The sequence below is a fragment of the Poeciliopsis prolifica genome, unplaced genomic scaffold, assembly GCF_027474105.1.
Source record: "Poeciliopsis prolifica strain line A6 unplaced genomic scaffold, Auburn_PproV2 SCAFFOLD024, whole genome shotgun sequence".
NCBI lineage: Eukaryota > Metazoa > Chordata > Actinopteri > Cyprinodontiformes > Poeciliidae > Poeciliopsis > Poeciliopsis prolifica.
The window spans coordinates 2,387,333-2,407,405 of NW_026562399.1; the positions used below are offsets into that span (position 1 = coordinate 2,387,333).

General features: G+C 36.4%; 1 protein-coding gene across 1 annotated transcript in view; it reads left to right on the forward strand.

The window, feature by feature from the left end:
* The window catches only part of tmem132e (transmembrane protein 132E), a 422,525-nt gene that overhangs the window by 193,029 nt on the left and 209,423 nt on the right, over positions 1-20,073 (forward strand). The window lies entirely within an intron of this gene.

Here is a 20,073-nt window from a genome sequence, read left to right on the forward strand (position 1 = left end):
AAAGTCAGGTTTTATCTGTCAAGGAGGGACACAAACCAATGCAGATAACATGAGAAGCTTTCGCTTCTAAGCATCACACTCAGTTGTAAGAGCTGTACAGAAAGATGCTAAGTTGTTGAGCACAAAAGCAAATTTTCTCCAGCACTTTTGTCTTCAATGTGTATTTATTTCAGAAACAGCAACCAGTCAGCCAGAGATCTGAATTGGACAACTTTTATTTCACAAGTTCTGATTGGCGATCATCAGGTCAACAAACTATGATTGCTTGTCGTTTGAAGTTTGATGCACCTCAATTCAGTTTATTAAAATAAAATGAAGGTCGGGATGTCTAGTGAACTTCAGGTGCCTTCAACCAGCCCTTTCTAGGTCGCTGTAGTCAAACTATTGTTCATTTGCTTTGAAAGTTGTTTGGGGATATGTGAATGTGCAATCAAACTCTGATGCAGATAAAAAAAAAACAAATTCTCATCCATCTACGAACCTCGGTCTCAGTTCAGAGACCTGCAGTCGTGTGGATCTTGTCCTGGGTTTTTTGGTGACCTCTTTGATGTCTTGGTAGGTCGGCCAGTTTTTCTGTGTGTGGATAATGGTTGTGGTGCACCAGTGACTTTACAGACAAAAAACATCTGTATTGGCCAAAAATTTGAATTGGCAAGTTAACCTTTTTAAAGATTGTGATTGACCAGAAAACTGCAATCTGTGGATAAGTCTTCACTGTGGTTCACTGTCAACGTAAATGTCTTTACGGCCAAATTTGTTTTGGTGGACTCATTTAGGCGTCCTTTTTAATCCTGCTGACCAGCAGTGTGTGGCAAGAAGTGGAGAATGAACAGCTATGTGTTGTTTTATGCTGCATATATCAAAAAAACGGCCTTGTCTTTTTTTATTTAAATTAGTGTCTACAAACTGTTCAAATTAATATTTAACAATTAGTTGAATGAGCTTCATTATTACTTGCTGAAAACTTTCAATTTGATAAAAATCTAATTTTTCAGTTACTGACAGAAAACGTTTGAGCAACAAAATTCTGTTTCTTCCTGGAATCAGAACCAAATAGGGGATCTGTGTTTTGTGCTGTATTTACTTTTTCATGCAAGATAAAATAAAGTGCAACCAACATTGGTACTGGGCTTTTAAAATGTCACCGGCTCTTTAAGAAAGTCAGCATAAGTCCTGTCATGCGAAATAAGAGCCTAGGCGAACAAGAGTTTGCATGTAAGTCCCTTTAGGTTGATCAAAACAACATTTGTCCTGTTTATTTATTTAGTTCCATTTCATAGAAAGTTGCAGGACCATTGTCCCCCACATACCACCGCTATGTGGCCAAAGTAACATCTTCAGTATAGATTCTGTAGGAAGAACTGGTTAGATGTTTTTGCTTCTGTTGTAACTTTAACCAGCAGATAGAAAAGCCAGTATAAAACAATTAATTTAAATAGTAAAAAGCTCAGGCATGCAGGATTCATGTCTTACAGCTGCTGTCTATTCCCTGCAACACTGGTTGCCCATTGCAGCAGTGAGGCAGTGCCATTGCATGCATACTGTTTAGCCTGCAGGCCAGGACTCTGGAGACTCTGGGGCTGACTTTACCCTCCTTTTAAATACTACATGAAGGCCATTAGGGACCGAGGCTTGCTATCTGTCCCCCTATACCTTTAGAGATACTTTGCAGTCCACTTACAGCATCCAAAAATAAAACCTTCTGATGCGCTGTGTGGAAAACAGATTGCTCTTTTTTAGGGTTATGTTCCATGTGAACCATCAATCATTATTCATTGCTGGTTTGAAGAGTGCCTGCGAAATACGATTCCTTTTTGAATTTTTATCAAACTAAAAGATTAAAGTCCAAAATTATTTTTATTTGTATGTAATCAGATGTAGAACACATTAGTGTATCAAACATTTTCATTTTTACTTTTCAAGTGCGCAATTTGAAAATGGTGGATTTGAGGGTAGACATGTAATGAAGCATCCACTTTTTTTAGTCCTTAATGTACTTGGAGTCTCCAGGAGTGTAAAGGTTTAGTTTATCTTTATATTCTGAGTCGATATCTTTATATTCTGAGTCGATATCTTTATATTCTGTTTGCATCAAATTATATAACCTTTTTGTCAAGAAGTGCAGTTAGAGAGGTGAGGCAGACGCTGTGGACCGAGGTTGAAATGAGGGATAAATGAGGAATTTAATGATACAGTCAGGAATACAAAGTCACACAACTAGACAGTTTGACCAGACAGATTAGACAAGGACCTGACCAGGAACAAGGGACACAGGTGGGATTAAATACACAAAGAGTAATGAGGGAAACGAGACACAGCTGGGAACAATCAAAGGGTAGACAGGACAACAAGAGACTAAATTTACTGAAAACGACACAGAAACCTAAATTAACATAGAGAAAAACTCAAATCCTCACACTTTTCACAGTATTTTATGCAGAACTGCTCATGAACATCCAGCTAATCAATTTTTTATTTCTTGGAGCGATTTTGTAGTTTAAGTTGAAGGATGCTTGATCTACAAGTAGATAAGTCACAATGTTAGGATGTTGGGTTTAGTAACCCACACAGTTTATTACACCATCTCTCTGGATCAGAACATCTTCAAAGCTCCTGGTTAAAACGTTTTATTATTAACATTTAAATGCTCTGGAGGGGGCGGGGTTTGAAGTGCCTCATTTGAATTTGAAGAGACAGAACCGTGATTTACACCTATTTAGAGACAGTGGAATAAATCTAAATGAGACATGATTATTGACTGTTTTTACATTACTGAGATGCTTCGGTTGATTTGTGATTTAATATCTCAATGACAGGAGAATCTAACATGGGTGGATGGGATTTAATATTCTGTCACATCGCATTTTTAAATGCAATATTTTGATATTTTCACAATAGAAATAACTATGTTCCATATTGTTTTAGATATTTTTTTGAGTTGGCCAGATTATCTGAAACTTATCTTTATTTTCTTACTGATTTCATAAGAAAAACATTTTTGATTTTGGTTTTGGATTTAACTTTCTGTTTGACCTTTAGCCTTTAGTGGCAAGAGTTTGAAATATTTTAAATTTTAAAGTGAATTGACTTGCAGAAAAATCTTTTTGCTGTTCACCCTCTGCACCCTTGTCTTTGTAAAGGCTGGTTTGTTGTCTGACCGCTTTGACTGGGAGGTTGTTTCAGTTCAGAATAGCTGAAAAGAAACCCTCCTGTACCATAGATAGTGATTTATGTGCAATATTACACCTCTTCTTTTAATATCTAGATTTTACAAGCCCACTTTATATTTTTGTCCAATAGTTTAATTATTGAATAAACAAGTTTGATTTTGTTAAAAAAAAAAATGTGGTAGCTTTGTCTCTTAACAACAAAGGTAACATTTAAGCTTTTTTTGCCCTTTAACTTTAATAAATCTGACACACTGAGGTCAGTTTAACTCACTCTAATAAGCAAAGTTTTCATTAATGAGAGTGTTTGAATACTAAAATATGACCTTTTTCATGGGGGGCTTTAAAAAGGGCAAGATATTAGTTATAAATCACCTTGTGTTAGTCACCTTTCATCTTAAGGTCAGACACATGAAAATTAAATTACTTCATTGGTCAATGGTCCATAAAAATGAGTTCAGATGTATTTTTTTATCTGGTTAAATAATTAGTTTTAAATGAAGCTGCTCTCTACATCTTAGAGAGCAGCAAAAGTATTTACGCCTCTCTAGCCGTTTCACATTGCAGTTATATGTTGTAATTACAAACTTTAATAAATTTTATTGGGATTTTCTTTGAAAGACTGACACATATTTATTTGTTTTTATTCATCTAGTGAGGGAGAAAAGTTTAGCTCTGGTGCATAGAAAAGAATTGTGGTGCTTGATTTGATGTAATGTGCTAACTAATTACTAATAAATATATTATTTTAAAAAGCCTTAATATTTATCACAAGCCATTTGGAGGAAGCCTGGCATGTGGAGGAAGGTTTTGTGTTTCCATGAGACCAAAATTCAGCCTTTTGGTCCATATTCAAAACATAATCTGACTTCAAAAATGGTAAAACTTTCTTGATATTCTGCTAATGTCTAAAAAACACAATTTCACAACTGCGGTGTTCCCACTGAATAAGCAACACGTTTAAAATCGCACATGACTAAGTTTGTTGATGCAATAAATCATAAAAAAATATACCGTCCCATCATCTTCCTACCACTTCCTGATGTCGCCTTTGTTGTTTCTGCTAGTAGTAACATCCAGTTGTTGAGTATGAGACTCATATGGTACAAAAAAGTGTTTGTTTTTTTGCTGTTTTGTGAAAAACATCTGTTGTGATACAGCTGACGAAATATCTCAGCGTAGTACAGAAAAACTTTTTTTTTAAATTGCAGTTTCCATTAAGCAAATTGTTTTGCAATTCCAATTTGCACAGTTTCATGGCCAATGGAAACTTCACTTTTCTCTGTTGGATGTACTTGACTTAACGTAGAATCTGTTAATGAATTAAATTGACCATGAAAAATAAATGAATGAACTAAAACATGCTTTGGGACGACTAATTGAATTAAAATTATTTAAGAACACTTGTAGTCGTCTTCCTCAACAATTTTGTCCACCTTTAGATGTCTTTGTTCTCCTTTAATGTTGGTCAACTTAACTGATCTGTATTGTGGCCTGCAGCCTCTGTGTATGGTTCGCTTGCTCCCCCGCCGAGTCATGTGACGCTCCACTATCTTCTCTGAGTATCATCCAGTGTGGCTGTAAAGACATGGAGATCATATTTCGTATTGATTACCAGGTCTAGAATTGACAGTCAGCTCCAGTCGACCAGCTCAGGCCATCAGACTCCTCTTCATTTTCCATCTCTCCACTCCGAACACAAGCTCTTCAGATCTACTCTGCATATTTCCAGGTCGTTTCTGTCGACTCTTGGCTTTTATTTGCTCTGTTTTCTAACTCTCTGCCGGAGATATTTATCTGAGGGATGCAGTTAGGCTCTCTTGATGTTCTTGGTGTAGGCAAACCACCTCATTTAAGGAGTGCCAAAACATGAGATCGAATATGAAAATCTGGTGGAAAGTGCAGTTGAATTGACCTCTCCCGTCATTGCTGGACATTTTCAGGCTGAGCTGGCAGATTGAAAGGGAGAGTGCAGACAAAAAGGGAAAGGCCTGCTCTTAAGCATGTAATGTGATCTGTTATCGATGTAGGACAGGTTTTATCAGGAGCTTCCCTCCACAGGAAGGGCGGAGGTCAGGGTCAGTTGTAGAGGAGACCCTCATCCTGTTGATGGATTGCCTTTTTAACCTTTTCCCAGTCGGATCGGGTCGTTTAGACTATTAGAGCTCAACCCGATCCATCGTTCTGATGGCCGACCAGAGACTGCGGTTAAAGATTCTGATTTTCTTTTTTTTTCTTCTTCTTGTTTTTGCTGTTTGCATCTTAAGAAAGGTCTAAAGCAGATAGAAATACATATGGAATGATCTCAATCTGTAATGATGGGTGATGTTTGTTAAGAGTTAACTGTTTGTAGTACAAATATATAAATACATTGTTTTCTGGTGTTTCATTGACAATAATACAAAGTATTCCATTCATTCTATTATAATTATCTGCAATTTATCTGACTTTTTTGCCAGTAACAACATTTCCATGAACCATAAAATTGCTCAAATTGAAAGTACAAAAATTAATTTGCTTTAGGGAAACAGCAATTCAGAAAAACAGTTTTTTTCAATAAAAAGTCTTTGTACAAGGAGGGGTTGGCTTTTTGGCTGTATAGAAACTGTTTCTGCATCACACAGCTGGATGTTAGGACTGACTGAAACAACAAAGAAGATGACAGGAAGTGGAGGACGATGATTTTTTGTTTTTTTCAGACAATGCACAGCTGACTCTACCAGAGCGGTGATAGCTCGACTCCTAAAATGTTGTGTGTCATTCAAACATGTTGAATCCATATCTATTGTGTAAAATTTGCCCATATTTTTTTTTGAGGTTCAAAGAGTCCTTCAATAAATGCAGTGTTCAAAAACACATTTATTGTGGTATATTTTTAAGTAACCTGACAAAATGCACTGAATTCAGAAAATCATCCAGTTACTTGATTATTCTATATAATGGTACTATGTGCCTTGAAAATGCATAAAACTTGCCCTTTAACAGAGGAAGTTACTTTTTAAAAGTGCCAGGCTGCTCTTGAAGGAATATGGTTGAAGAACTTTAAGTGATATTAAAAAAAACAAAATTTGAAGATATCTGTAAGGAGGAAATACCTTTTTATAGTAGTTGGTGAAAATATATCCTGTGATCAAATAGTTTCTTTGGAAAAATGAAAAATATTGCCTTGGCATCCTTGAAACCTGCAGGTCTGTAAAGTTAAACTACCTTAAACTGCTAACTCATCTTGATAGTGTAATATAGGGACTCAAACCCGGCCTTGATATAGATCAAGAACCAGTCACTTTATTGCTTCCACAAAAGGTGTCATCTGTGAGTTAAATCTCCCATTTGGCTCTTCACACACAAGAAATGCAGACTGTGCTGCCAAATGACCTTTTTTTTTATCTGTCATAAGAAGAAGAAGTAGCGGGCTCATCCAGGTTTGTGGCAGAAAGCGAGGTGCTGCTGACATCTGCCTGAAACTGAAGCCCAACAAGCGTCTCTCTGCTTTCTTCTTTGTCGGAGCTGTAAAAGCCCGCAGACATACAAGAGAAGCAAAGCCGAGACAAGATTTGAACTCCCGAGTCAAATTACAAAAAAGCAACTGACATTAATATCACAGAGGAGTTGGCGGATCTGGAGAAGATGCAAGGCGACGGTGGAGACGGGGCCTACGTTACCCATCAGTCAGCTTTCTCTCTCTGTCGGCCATGTCGGTTCTTCATTTCTACTTTTCGCTTAGAATGAAACAGAAATCTTGATGGGATTTCCTTCTTCGATTAGTCAAATGTTTTGACATTTTGAGGCTCCTGTTTTTGATTGAGATGGCTTCAAATTATCATTGGAGCTGAACTTATTAGATAATTTCTTTTTTTTTTTTAAATTAGCATATGCACATTTGTCGTCTTTTCATAAACCATGGTGATTGATCGACAGGTGCCCGTTTAGACAGCTAATCGCTTTATGCAGACAAATTATCTCTGTGTCAAATGAGCTCCCAGGACACATGGGCTTATTATGAGGGTGTCAGCTTCACTTAAGATCTGATATTGATTAACATGATTAACATTAGCTGACTGTCAGCAACATCCACTGAAGGATAACTAAGAAGATTACTTTAAATAGACAAGAAGTGTGTTCAGATAGCAACAGTCAGATTTGCTAACTCTGCTGCAGAATCTAAAATGGGTCAGAGTTTTGCCTGACCTCGTCTTCATTGACTTGATGCTATGAGACGTTTCTTCCTCCTCATAAGCTTGTTATGTTTGTGGTGGTACATCATTTATATTTTTCTGTGTGCTAAACAGTGCTGGTCCAGAAAATAACACACAATGTTATTTCTTTCACTTTTAAGGTCTTTAGCATGAAACACCTTCAGGTGTGACATAAATAATGGTAGCGTCAATCAAACTTGTTGCCACGTTTAGGAAAAGCATAAACAGTATGTGTCCTTCAAGAAGGATCTAAAAATGTCAGTTTATATAGATTTTACATTTAGAGTGGTACTGGGACAGTTTGAGACAAAATATTGCAGAACTAAACAAATTGAAACAAAAATATCAACACAGAAACATAAAAATAGAAACCCTAACAACATATTTAGGGAGTTATCAGCAAAAATAAGTAAGTCTATTAAGTAGTTCTGGCATTCTGGGGAAAAGGGTGCCTATGTAGTCTATTGAGATCAAGAAAAACTAAAATACAAAGATAGTATTTTCCAGCTAATGAATAAGTGGGAAAAGATGAAATTGTGCAAGTTACGTTGGAACAGAAAGACTTTTCCAGACCTCTTTTTGTCATATTTTAGAAGATAAAAATCAAATTTTTAAGATCAAACCAAATTTTTACATGCTGTAAAAGGTTCTGTTTGGTGTAGAAGGGTTCTGTTTACAGTTGATCAGTTTAAAGACTCAATTATTATTTACCTGAAAAAGATCCAGGGTAGGTCAAGAAGATCCTGCGTTTGGAACTTCCCCATTCACTGTTCAATGTCCCAATCTTCACGAGAATTGCTTAATGTCAATAGTCAGTTGTCTTAATCTGAAGACTAACAGTGAAGACACACCACTTGTGTCCAACTCTTTATTCTTTGATCCAGTTTCTTCCAGACATGCAGACTCCGACTTGATGGTCCCTTTAAAGGCAACCGTGCTCATGAATTTGAGTTTCTTTAGAGTTTCTACCAGAAATCCGGCTAGCATAAACACAAGCCCTCTGGCCTGAGTAGCTGCTCAAACACAATTACCATTTCACTCTTTCATTCTTTTCTGTATTTTTGGGTTTCTACCATGTAAGTACACTGCTTTTATTTTACAAGTAAAATATTTAAATTTACAGATTGTGTTCGCGCTTCCCATCCGATTTCTTTTTAGTTTACACAAACTTTATCTTGGTCAGTAGTAGGAAACCCAGTTGCAGGAAATGGCTATCAGTCTGTGAGGCCCCATTGGCTTTAACATGTTCTAATAGTTGTGTACATCATCCAACCTGATCCAACCCATCGGCTCAGATGCCGAATTGAGTATAACATGTAATATAATAAGATTGTCATCATGCAAAACACCCCGGCTACTTCATGTTAACTTCTTTTATGTTGAAATAGGACAAGCACCCTCTGAATATTGCATATCCTGCTATTTTCAGAGCTAATTCTCCATGTGATTGGGACACTGAAGGAAAGCAGTGATTTATTAAAAGTGGCCTGGGTGTTCTGCTTCATCAGTGTGATGTGACAGCCTGCAGCAGCACAGGCCCACTTGTCAAATACCATCGGAGAAAAGACCTCTCTTCCACCGCCTCTTTGCGTCACGTTCTCTCCACTGCAGCATAGGTGGGTTTTTCTTCTTCTCCATGAAGTGATCTCTACTAATCACAAGGTGAGAGCCGACTCCAAGGTCCTCAGGTCGGCTGAAAGCAGTGTGCTCTTACAAGATTAGGCCGAGAGTTACTGAGAAGGAAGAGGCACTTGGATATAAGTGAAGCAGCGAGTAGGAGGAATTTGTAGTGCCTTGGAAGGCTCTGGTGAGACAATTACCGCTGGTGCCAAGGCCAATTTCAGTCCTCTTTCAGATGTGCACGCAGGAAAATGAGGAGGAATAAACAGACATGTGGCATATTTGAAAGTGAAGTGTTCGTCTTTCACTGGCGGGTTTTCAAAGCATAAATAAAGGTTAAATTCTAGATTTTTTTTTTTAACTCATGTACCGTGGCTTTGAAGGCATTCAGAAAAGAACACACTTTTGCTCTGGAGCGCCAGCTACAATTTTATTTTCACAATGAAAATGCAACTTTTCACTGGAAAAGCCAGATGTTTGAACATGTAATTACATAAAAGAAAATTAATATCTTGACAACAGTAACACTTCAGATATTTTAAAAGGCTAAAAACTTGTTCTGTTTTAACATGTTTTTTTCTATTCGTCTTTATTTGTTACATTTTTGGTAGATTTAATTGGCATGTTTTCTTTTGGTCTTGATGTCTTATATGTATATAATTAATTCTAAAAATATCTTTATTTTATTCTAAAGCTTGTTTTTTATGGTGCTTATCTTTTTGTCACTTTAAAGGGGACCAGAAATGCAAATGTTTCATTTCCATTTCAGACTCAAATACTTCAAAAAAAGCCCAAGCACCTAAAAACTACCCAGCTGTTTTTGACCATAAGTTAATGTGTTTTGTTGTCTGGACAACAACCCATTATAATCTTGGCTAGTCGAGTTTTCAGTCCCTTTAAGTTGTTAATTAAACAACATTTTTGTTTCAATTTTACAAGTAAAACCTGTAAGAACAATTTTTTCATACAGGTTCTATTAGAAAGAACCTGTATGATAAGATGAAGTTGCCTAAAAGATGTACAAAGTAACACATTATGTCCTAATCTTGAGAAGTTAAAGATAACAAAAGAATCAAAGTTATGAAAAACACCAAAACACATTCCAAATTAAATGGTTATTGCTTATTAAGCACTTTGACTGTTTTAGCATCAGTTCACATCCAAATGGAAGTACAAAAATGTGCATATTGTGGATTTTTTCAAAATAGATCTCCTTTGAATACCTCAGTTTTTTTTAAAATAGCAGTTTAAAAGGGCTTCTTACTAGAGGGACCCTGCAAACCAGAGAAAACCCGGAGGTTTGCATTTATTTGATCCATATCTGATCCTGTGCGTTTCCATGAAGAAGTCAGCTCTCTTCCAGGCCATTGCAAGAAAGAAGCTGTTACTCATTGACTGTCAGGCAGGTGTGGACTGTGACATTTAGATCTCATTGTTCTGGTGCTGCTGATCCCACCATTGTCAGCGATTAGCAGTGTCCCGGTCCCTCTGCTTAGGAAGGGGAGAACGAACAGAGTGTGGTGGGAATGATGCCACAGATGAACAAGGACAATGCGGCGTCACTAACTACGTTGTCTAATTTGATTAAGCTGATGTGTTGGTGCCTCAGTGACTCTGTGGGTGTTCGCTGGGCTGCAGCTGACAGACAGCAGCGGTCAGCATGGTGGGACAGTCGGCTCTCTGGGTGAAACATTTTAAATCTCACCTTGTATTAAATTCTTCTTTTAGGAAGAAAGAGAAGTTAGGTTGGGAACCTGATTCTCTGTTTTCTGTTTAAACTAGAGGTGGAACAAAACTGTCAGCTTTAACGTAATGAAGGGCTGCACATTTAGATATCTTTTAACCAAAGTCATTTTATTGAGATTGCTCACTTTAACAATATAAACATGTACTGGTCTGAAAAAGTTTCTTTCAAAATTACTACATGACTGTAACATAAAACTATAAGACCTTTTTGTATCTACAACTAATCCAAGCTGGGATGCAACAAAACAAAATAAACTGAATAAACCAAAACCGAACAAAAGAAAAACTGCTTCTCAAATCAACAGGTGTAATTAAACATGATCAAACAGATTGGTTACAGTGGTGAACTTCTATTCAGAATGTCACACTGCAGGTTCCTAAGAGGGAACTGTAAATTATTGTAGATCTGAAATAAGAGTCTACATGGTCGGAAAGAATAGAAAGTGTAACATGGAGTAAAAATTTGATGTGCAAATATTGTAGGACATATTTGGTCAAGACAATTTCAGAGATTTAATAAGTTTGGCCTTTTTTCTACTCCTTTTCAAATTGAATCTAAAAGTGTAGTTTTTTATGTTTAATAATTATGTTGTTTGTTTTATTTCTTTTTCTATTTTATCTTTGTCATTTTGCTTATTTGAATTAAAATATTACAGCTTTGTCTTGTTAAAAATTGACAAACATAAAGTCTTGCCAGCATTGTTTAAAACTGTTAACTTTGGATTTTTGGTCTTTATTTTAGAAGAAATAAGGCGTGGGCCTCTTTCTCTTCAGATACGACTTATTTACTTAGCCAAGTTTACCACCACGCTCTGGGTGTTTCCTTCACCGTTTATTATGAACTTAAAATATTCATAAAGGCATCACATAAGTGCAATGGTGTAATGCCAATGTAGAAAAAAATATTTGGAGAATTATGTCAAAAATAAGAACATTTTTCAGCTCAAAACATCAAACATTTTTAATTTTGAAACGCACAAATGTTCAAGATTTTTATATAAAACATTCTAAAATTAATTAAAAATTTATTGCCACATATTTACTCCTCCTTTCTATCTACAATAGTCCCAATACACCATCACTCTTAAGTGCAAATTTTATTCACTCTATTATTATTATTATTATTTATCTGCATCAACCTCCAATGTGACTTTGAAAATCTAATTTGTGCTGAGGGTTGCACAAAATCACTTCAAGAACTTCAAATGGCCCTTGGGTCGTACTTTTGATTCCTCTGGGTTAAACAACCCCCCAAAAACAACTGAATTTAAAAAAAATATTGATAATAATGCTTTATATAAATATTCACATTGCTTTTGGAGATTGTCCAACTGCTGAACAATCTGATGAACAGTGAACAATGGCAGCAGAGCCGAGCGGAGTAGAGGGGAATAAGTAGCAGCAGCTGAAGAAGTGGATATTGACTAAAGCTGCCAGGAGCCGATAGAGGGAGTGAGTGGGAGTTATTTGTCTAAGTTAATCCAGGATGATCTGTTGCTCCGAGCAGACACAGACAAGTCAGATGTTGTGTTTACAGGTCAACATCTCTGATTTAAAGCCTACTGCTCTTGGTTTCTCTGGGCGTTATCTAATGCCCTGATGATATTGAAAACAGTGTTTTGCACCTGAGCCCACACTTGTAATTCAGCAGTGAATGGAATACGGTGATAAATTATTCAAGGATCTGTTTTTTTCCTCACTGTTCATGTAAATGAAGGAGTTGGACTGTGTAACATTGTATGAATGCTTTTAACGATCACTTCAAATTAAGGAGGGTTTGCCAAAAAACGAAAGGTTTGATATTTAATATACTTTTGTTGAAGTTGAAAGACTCTGGGTTGAAAACCTCAGGATCTGCCCTTTGACTTATATGCATGATTTTGTTCTGTGGTCAGGAAATAACATCCGCTTTCAAGCCAAACAATTTCAGACAAAGAAAATGATGTAACCACATTGGAAAGAGTGCCTCTTGCTTTGGAAATCATGAAGAGATCCAGAAATATGGATCACTCCTCTTTTAGAATTAAATAAAGAAAATAAAGAGTTATGCCTTAATAGTATGTATGACTATATGGTTCAGTGATTCTACAGGTCTTGGAATGCATGTACTCACAGACTGCATCAATACTCAGAAAATGTTCACCACCGAGTAAAAGGTCAGGCTTTGCTAGAAGGTGTTATTAAACTTCATAAACAGCAGAGACCAGCCGGAGATTTGGAAGAGCAGGAAATTAGTATCTGCTTCATTTCTTCTCCATCTTAACACAAAAGTAACAAGAAGGTTCAAAAGGCAGAAGTGCTGATTTATGCTGTGCCTGGACATGTAGAACAATTTAAACCAATTTCTCACAACATGCTGCTAGACCGGTCAGGTTTGAACTTAGAGTGTGGATAACTTCACCAAACAACCGGGAAAGGAAAAATGAAGAGCTTGATGTTCAGACTTTTTGTCTTATTTTCTGTGTTTATTGGTAAGAACAACTTTATTTTCCACAAACAATAAAACCTTGATGGAGAAAAAGGGCAAAACAAGGAGACAAAGTATTTTTTATGCTTTGTTTTGTGAGTTTGCGAGCATGAAACACCGAGGAGACAGACAGGCTTTCAGAACCGAAAATATGTAAACAATGTCAGTTTTATATTCATCTCAGGATCTTATTCTGTGAATTCTAAAACCATTAAAGTCCTACGCAAGAAACTTATTGTAATATCACATTTCTTTTTTAATCTCAATTCATACATTAAGGAGTTATGTTAAGGTATTTTTTGTCTCTATCTTTATATCAAGGATATGGTTTAAAGAACAACTGATGCACCAACTCATTTGGTTCATCTTTTGTAAATAAGTACTTATGAGTTTTCTGGATTTATTTAAGTAAAATAACTTTGCTTCTTAGAAAGCATCTTTAGCAAAGATCTTCCACAGTAAGTTTAAAGACAAGTATAGAATTCGAAAGCGTTTTTTAAGTATGACTTGATGAAAGAGGTAGAGAACTCTGAAATGTGTGCATTAAAAATTAAAACAACCTTAAAGATTCACCTGGGCGACCGCCAAAGCTATTGTGAAAGTTGTTATTGTGGAAAAAGCTTGCATAATAATAATCTTAACTTAGAAGATGATAAAAGATGTTTGTAGGAAAAAAAATTGCAAAAACGTTCCTGCCAAGCGGTATAAAATAACTCTGGGTAGCATGTAATATGGCATCAAACATACATTTTCTTCAAAAGTTGTATTGTTTTTGACAGAAAAACAATTCACTCAACTCGATCTTCATTTAAGAGGGGTGTAAACTCAGGTGAAGAATAAATCACATGCAGATTTCCTGTCAGCCATAATATCTCATATTTTCCAGATCATCACCAGCAGAAATGGATCAGGGCTGTTATTTTCCTGCGCTGAGTGATAACGTCGGCCCAATGTCGCCCTTAGCTCAGTGTTGGGATTAGATTTTTATCTTGTGTGATCTATTTACACCTTAAACTTAAGATCTCATCCGTATTCAGATGCTATCTTCAAACCCAATGTCTGACGATTCCTTTATTTGCATAAACACTGGATATTAAATCCTATCTTGTCTTGCTTGTGTTTGCAGTTTTCTTGAACCCTAATAGAAACAGAAATATATTAGAAAGTGGTTGCTCTGTTTATCACATTGGAGGGATTGATGTATGGACATGGATGGATAGTTTAGTAATCCCATGGGAAATTTAACACTTGGTCACAAACATGTAATTAAAGTTAGATTTACAGCTTTTTGCTTTGATTGCAGTTCTTTAATAAATTACATTATTGTAACGTTCACTGTGAGTTCATGTTCACAGGCGACTTTCTTGACTCAGATATTTGCCGAACATCTGGTGATTCTCTAAAACTGCACAGCATTATGACTTGCAGGGTTTTCAGGCCATACTTTGGTACAGTTTGCTAACAGAATGTTGATTGATTGATTGATTGAACTGAGGTTGAAGAAGTCTGATTGAATTGGGAGTGATGTTAGTCTAGACTGCGATCTGAACAGACGCCTTGCCGCTTCCTGTTCAAAGCTGTCTTCCAGATAAACGGGGTCTGCGTTCTGTACGGTTATCGCTTTCATCAGAAAAAAACACTCATGATAAAAGCCCAGACCACTCCTGATAACTACAATGATTTAATACAGATTCTCAATTATTCCCATGCTCTCTAATTTCAGGATTTAACAAGATAGGATCAACCACTAACAATATCAGCATTAATTCATAGGACTAAGGCAGGGAGCTCACATGCTCTGAGATTAATATTTAGTGGTTACTTTTTTTTTTTTTTTTACTGAAATCATTGTTCCATAAATGTTTAATGCTGGAGATGGAGGTAGCGTGAGGATTTTCTAAAAGCAAATGATGTTCTTCATTAGGATGAGAAGTCAGTGGAGAGAGGATTGAGATAGCTTGCATTTCTTTTCACTATTTAATCACTATTTAAGTGACAAGGACCCACACGTGAAGAACTGGTGCAGCCAAAATTGGCTAGAAAAATAAAAATAAGTAAATTAATTGACAAATTAATTGACAAATCAATTAAATTCATCAATTAAATAAATTTAATTCATAAATCAAATGTCTTTAATTTATCAATTACATAAATTAAATCTTTGATAAATTTACCAATTTATCAAACAAATTGATACATTTATTTAATTGATAAATACTTTGTCTGCTGCCAACCAGATTGGGGATCAAATAAATGTATCAATTTAGTGATAAATTTATTAATAAATTTATTCATTTATTGATTAATTTTTTAAAATTATTTTATTTGTCTCAGCAAATAAAAATAAAAAATATTTTTTATTTGCAATCTTATTTACAAAAACTGCAAATAAAAAAGTAACATTCACAACTTATTTTCAACAGTACTAGTTGAACATCACTATTATGTAATTTTCCATTTTGTTTATAATCTTTTTGTCCTTCATAAGATTTGTTTCTCTTTGTTTTAGTTTTTTTTCACATTTTTGTCATTTTATGTAGTTATTTAATAGTTTTTTTTTTTTTATTTCTATTTGGGTCTCAAGTGCTTCTAAAAACAGCAACAACAAAAAAACAGCAAAAAAAAAAAAAAACAGTGGGTTTTTGACAAAAAGTTAATGTTTGTTGTTTTCGTGTTTTGAAAATAAGCCATTTCAAAAAGCTTCCAATTGTTGAATCACAATCGATGAGCATTGCGCTGTTACTTCGCAACCAGAGCGGGATTCCAGTAAGTTTGGTCAGCTAATTTGACCTCTGTATACACTGTACAATGGCTGCTGGAGAAGATAAGAGTTTTGTTGTTGACTTACCATCCAGAAACCACTTGCTGCATTATTGTTGGTTGTGCAGGAGCCTCCACTTCTGCTTTTCGAAGATGTTCAGTTGTATAACTGTATATCTGTTTGCAGCTATTTTCACATATGAGAGTAAACATAAAGTTGGGTGGATGTGGCCAGCAGCTACTTAGTTGGATTTAAAGTGATAAGAGGCCCTAAAACAGCTCATTCTGGTTGAACTGAGCAGCCTAACATCCCATCATCTCATAATCTAAGAATGATATACACTTTTTGTATACTACAAAAAGTGTCATGAACATGTTTTGTGTAGCCCACAGACCTGTCCCAGCCTGTTCAAGGAAGCATAATAGGTGACCTTTAATATAATAAAAAAATGGCTACGTGTGCACTGAGCCCCTGATTTATTTCACAATATAAGAAAGGCCTGAGCTGCACATTTGGAAATATAGTTCTGGTGCTGACTGCTTGAGTTTTTATCATATGCCTGATTATACAGCAAAGGAAGTTAGAGACCGAAAGGCAGAGCAAAAGGCAAATTCAGGGCCACCCGTGTTAATTCCCTGCTCTGCGGATTTGCCCCACAGATTCACCTCTTAGCTAAAGGTCACCAGCTGGAACAGTGTCTCAGTCGGCTCGGGAGAAATGCACATGTGCTCTGCTGATGCGTTTGTGGCTCCGGAACGGCACAGATAGGAAGAGGGGAGGTCCCCACAGACAACAGGGAAAACTCCTGACCCAATGTCTTGACAGGCAGCTTTGGTTTCTTGTGAAGTCCCTGTGCAAACCTGCAGGCAGAGGACCAGGAATCATATTATATATTTTGTGACGGAAATACATAAACAGAATTTAATATCTTTGTAACCTTGTCAATTTAATGCGTCTTGAAATATTTTGTATCAGCAGTATTTTTCTTCTTACTGTCAACCTTGTTGCTTGTTCAGGGGAAAATATGACTTGTTTGTGGGTGGCAAGTAGGACTACAATCAACAAATATTTTAGTAATCAATCATTCTATCGATTACTCTGATGATTAATTGGATTCAAAATATATATATGTATTCTGCAGATATATATGTATTTTTCATTTCAAACCACCACCTTTGTAAAAACAGTACAAGCAGTGTTGGACCATTAAAAAACAGTTGTTTTTTTTACTTAGTCAATGAAGTAAAAAACATTTGAAAACACCCCTTTGTTTATATTCAGATTATCTTTTATATGCAACAGAAAAAGTGGTAAACCGATTATTTCTGCACTGTAAGAGGTCCGACAGACACCAGGCACGTGAATATGAACTGGTCTCGCTTGTTTATTGCAAACAAACTTCTTTCATTTACCCCATGTCTGACTGCAAACAGCTTCTAATTTGGCATAAATGACAAACTTTCTGATGGATCATAGAGCAGAAAGTGGGTTTTTCTCTGGTTACTTCAATGTTTCCCACTGAGTGCAGCAGGTGCCAGAGCTTGAATGTGGCAACACTATTTTCTAGCTGTTTATTTTTCATTATTAGCACAACACAACAAAGCTGTGTTTTTGTAAGATATATGGCCGTGGGGGTGATAACAAGCACAAGAGGAGCTGTTTAGGAAACTGGAGAAGTCAAAGTATCCTGATTCAGTCTTTTTGGGCCCAGTTTAGGTGCTTTGAGAGAAATGTTCAGGATATTTTTACCAACAGAAAGTTAGAAAAGACTTGAAGACTTGGCAACCCTGTGGACAAGAATGAACTTTCTCTGCTGTCAACCAGATTGGGGATTGGGACGGAGGTCTGGGTTGGGTTTGGAGGTTTCTGTGGAGTCAAGCATGATGAACACATGTCCTACACCCGCCATGAGTCATTTGTCTTAGTAGTGTCACTTTTCACATTCGAACATTAGAATAATTGGTGTGTATTTGATTCAGTATGGTGGCCGATTCTTGATCCATGCCTTGGTTTTCTGTCATCATGACGGCTGCTGCGGTCTCCGTTCACAGTCGATCCCCCCGGCAGATGGTGCAGAACACAATGGCACGTCTGGTGTTTCATCAACCAAAAAGGACATATCACCTCATTACTCACTGACCTCCACTGACTGCCAAATGTAATTTAATTCACTAACTGAGCCATTATGGACCCCTAATTTAGACCATTTCCTTGTATATCTATACTTAGTTAGATGATTTCTGTATATTCATGCTCTTATTTTGAAGGGGGGGTGGTGGGGGCAGATTACACAGAAGTATAATTTCCTCTCCACATATTCTGTCTCAAATTCCATTTATTCTGTACCCAGAATGCATCGCTAAACATTGTTATGACTGTAGTCAATTAAGTGAAATCAGCATCAGCGTTAGCAAGGCTCAACAACTAAAACGCTGAAACCATGAGATCCAGAGAATCACTTCCTGAAGCTCTAGCTGTAAAGGCAGGAATGAATTGACATGTTTGAGCTTGGTGAGGATGATATGCTATGTTGTAGCACATGCTTTGTCATGAACACATGCAAAGTATCAATACAGTAAAGACAGGACTTTAGCACTGCTAAATACAAAGTAGGTGTAGCTCTTTAACCTTAGCAGAATTGATGTTTATGATTTTGTCAGTCTTGTAGCATAATAGGCTAAGTTAGGACTTCGGCAATTATGTTATCAGACTGACGATTTGTCAGTAGAATTGCCTTTCATGTAGTGGCTTCCACCACTGGTTATTTCTATTTAAATGAATAAAACTGCACATTGAGTGCAAATTTAGCAACTTAGATGGTTCAAGAACTCTAACCACATAAAGAATACTTAACCAAAACTACAACACAGATGTTGAACTTTATTGGACTGAAAGTTTATGAAGGGGACAAGTAACTTGATGGGCAAAAATACTGTTAGGGGAAACTGTGTGTGCTAAAAGTTTTCAAAGTTAGTGAAAGCACTAAAGGGAAAACTCCCTCCACTATTACCACTTTAATAGAAATGTTCCCTCGAATGGATATAACACTGTCATCAGCAATACATGTTTTTAATACAAAGCCAACTCCATTTGTGTTTGTAACCATGTAATATTCTTTCATTCCCATCCAGACTCATAACAGTAACATCCAACTGGGTCAAAATAAGCCCCCATGTTACCACACTGCTCTTCTTTGTTCTTTGTATTCTAGACTCAATCTGTCAGTTTCTTTGTTTTCACTGACAAGTTGTCTCAGTTTGCTTTTAAAGTGACTAAAATTGTACTGCATCACTCCTCCAGATGACTGTGATCCTTAGTGAATCCTGCATTGATACGAGAAACAAGATGCCTGTAAACTTTACCAACAAAAGGTCATTAGCTAATAATATAAAAACAAATATGAGCTATTTAGAAACCAGGGTAATCAAAATTGGAAGTTGATTTTTGCAGAAGAGACAGTACAGGAATCTAGGTTGCTTGTCTATTAAACTACAATGCATTGATGTGTTCCGTTTCTATCCTATAGAGAAGATCTATCTATAGGACTTCAATTTTTTTCTTATTACAATCAGACAGCGGAGAAATACAGCTCATATCAAACGTTTTCATGCCGGCCTACCTGGTCCAATTCCAATCAACGCCCCAAAATATGTATCATTTTACCTGACTTTTAGGTTAACGTGAGATATACATCTTAATTTTACACCAGAAGAAGTCAGAAGCAGTAAATCCAGCCACAAACAATGGCTAAAAATTATTATTCTAAAAATGATAAAAGAAGTTTGTCAGTGAAGTACATCGCATCACAATCCTACCACTTATTCTGACCCTACATCCAAACAGACTTCTCTGCAGAAGTTGCAGAGAATTCTCTATAAAAAGCCTTTGCTTCTTTTGTGCTTTCTTTTTCTTAGCTTTCTTCCTTTGTATTTTGATTTTGTGACAATTCTGTCTGCTTCCATCAAATAACTGTAAAATCAATCCAAAGGCTGCAGTATACATCATGTCTACCATGGACAGTGATGCTGTGTGGTATCTACATTCTTCTTTGGCCCATGCTGGTTGCTTTGGGGATGTAAACCGTTTAAGCAAAAGTCTGAGTAGTTTGAAAGACCA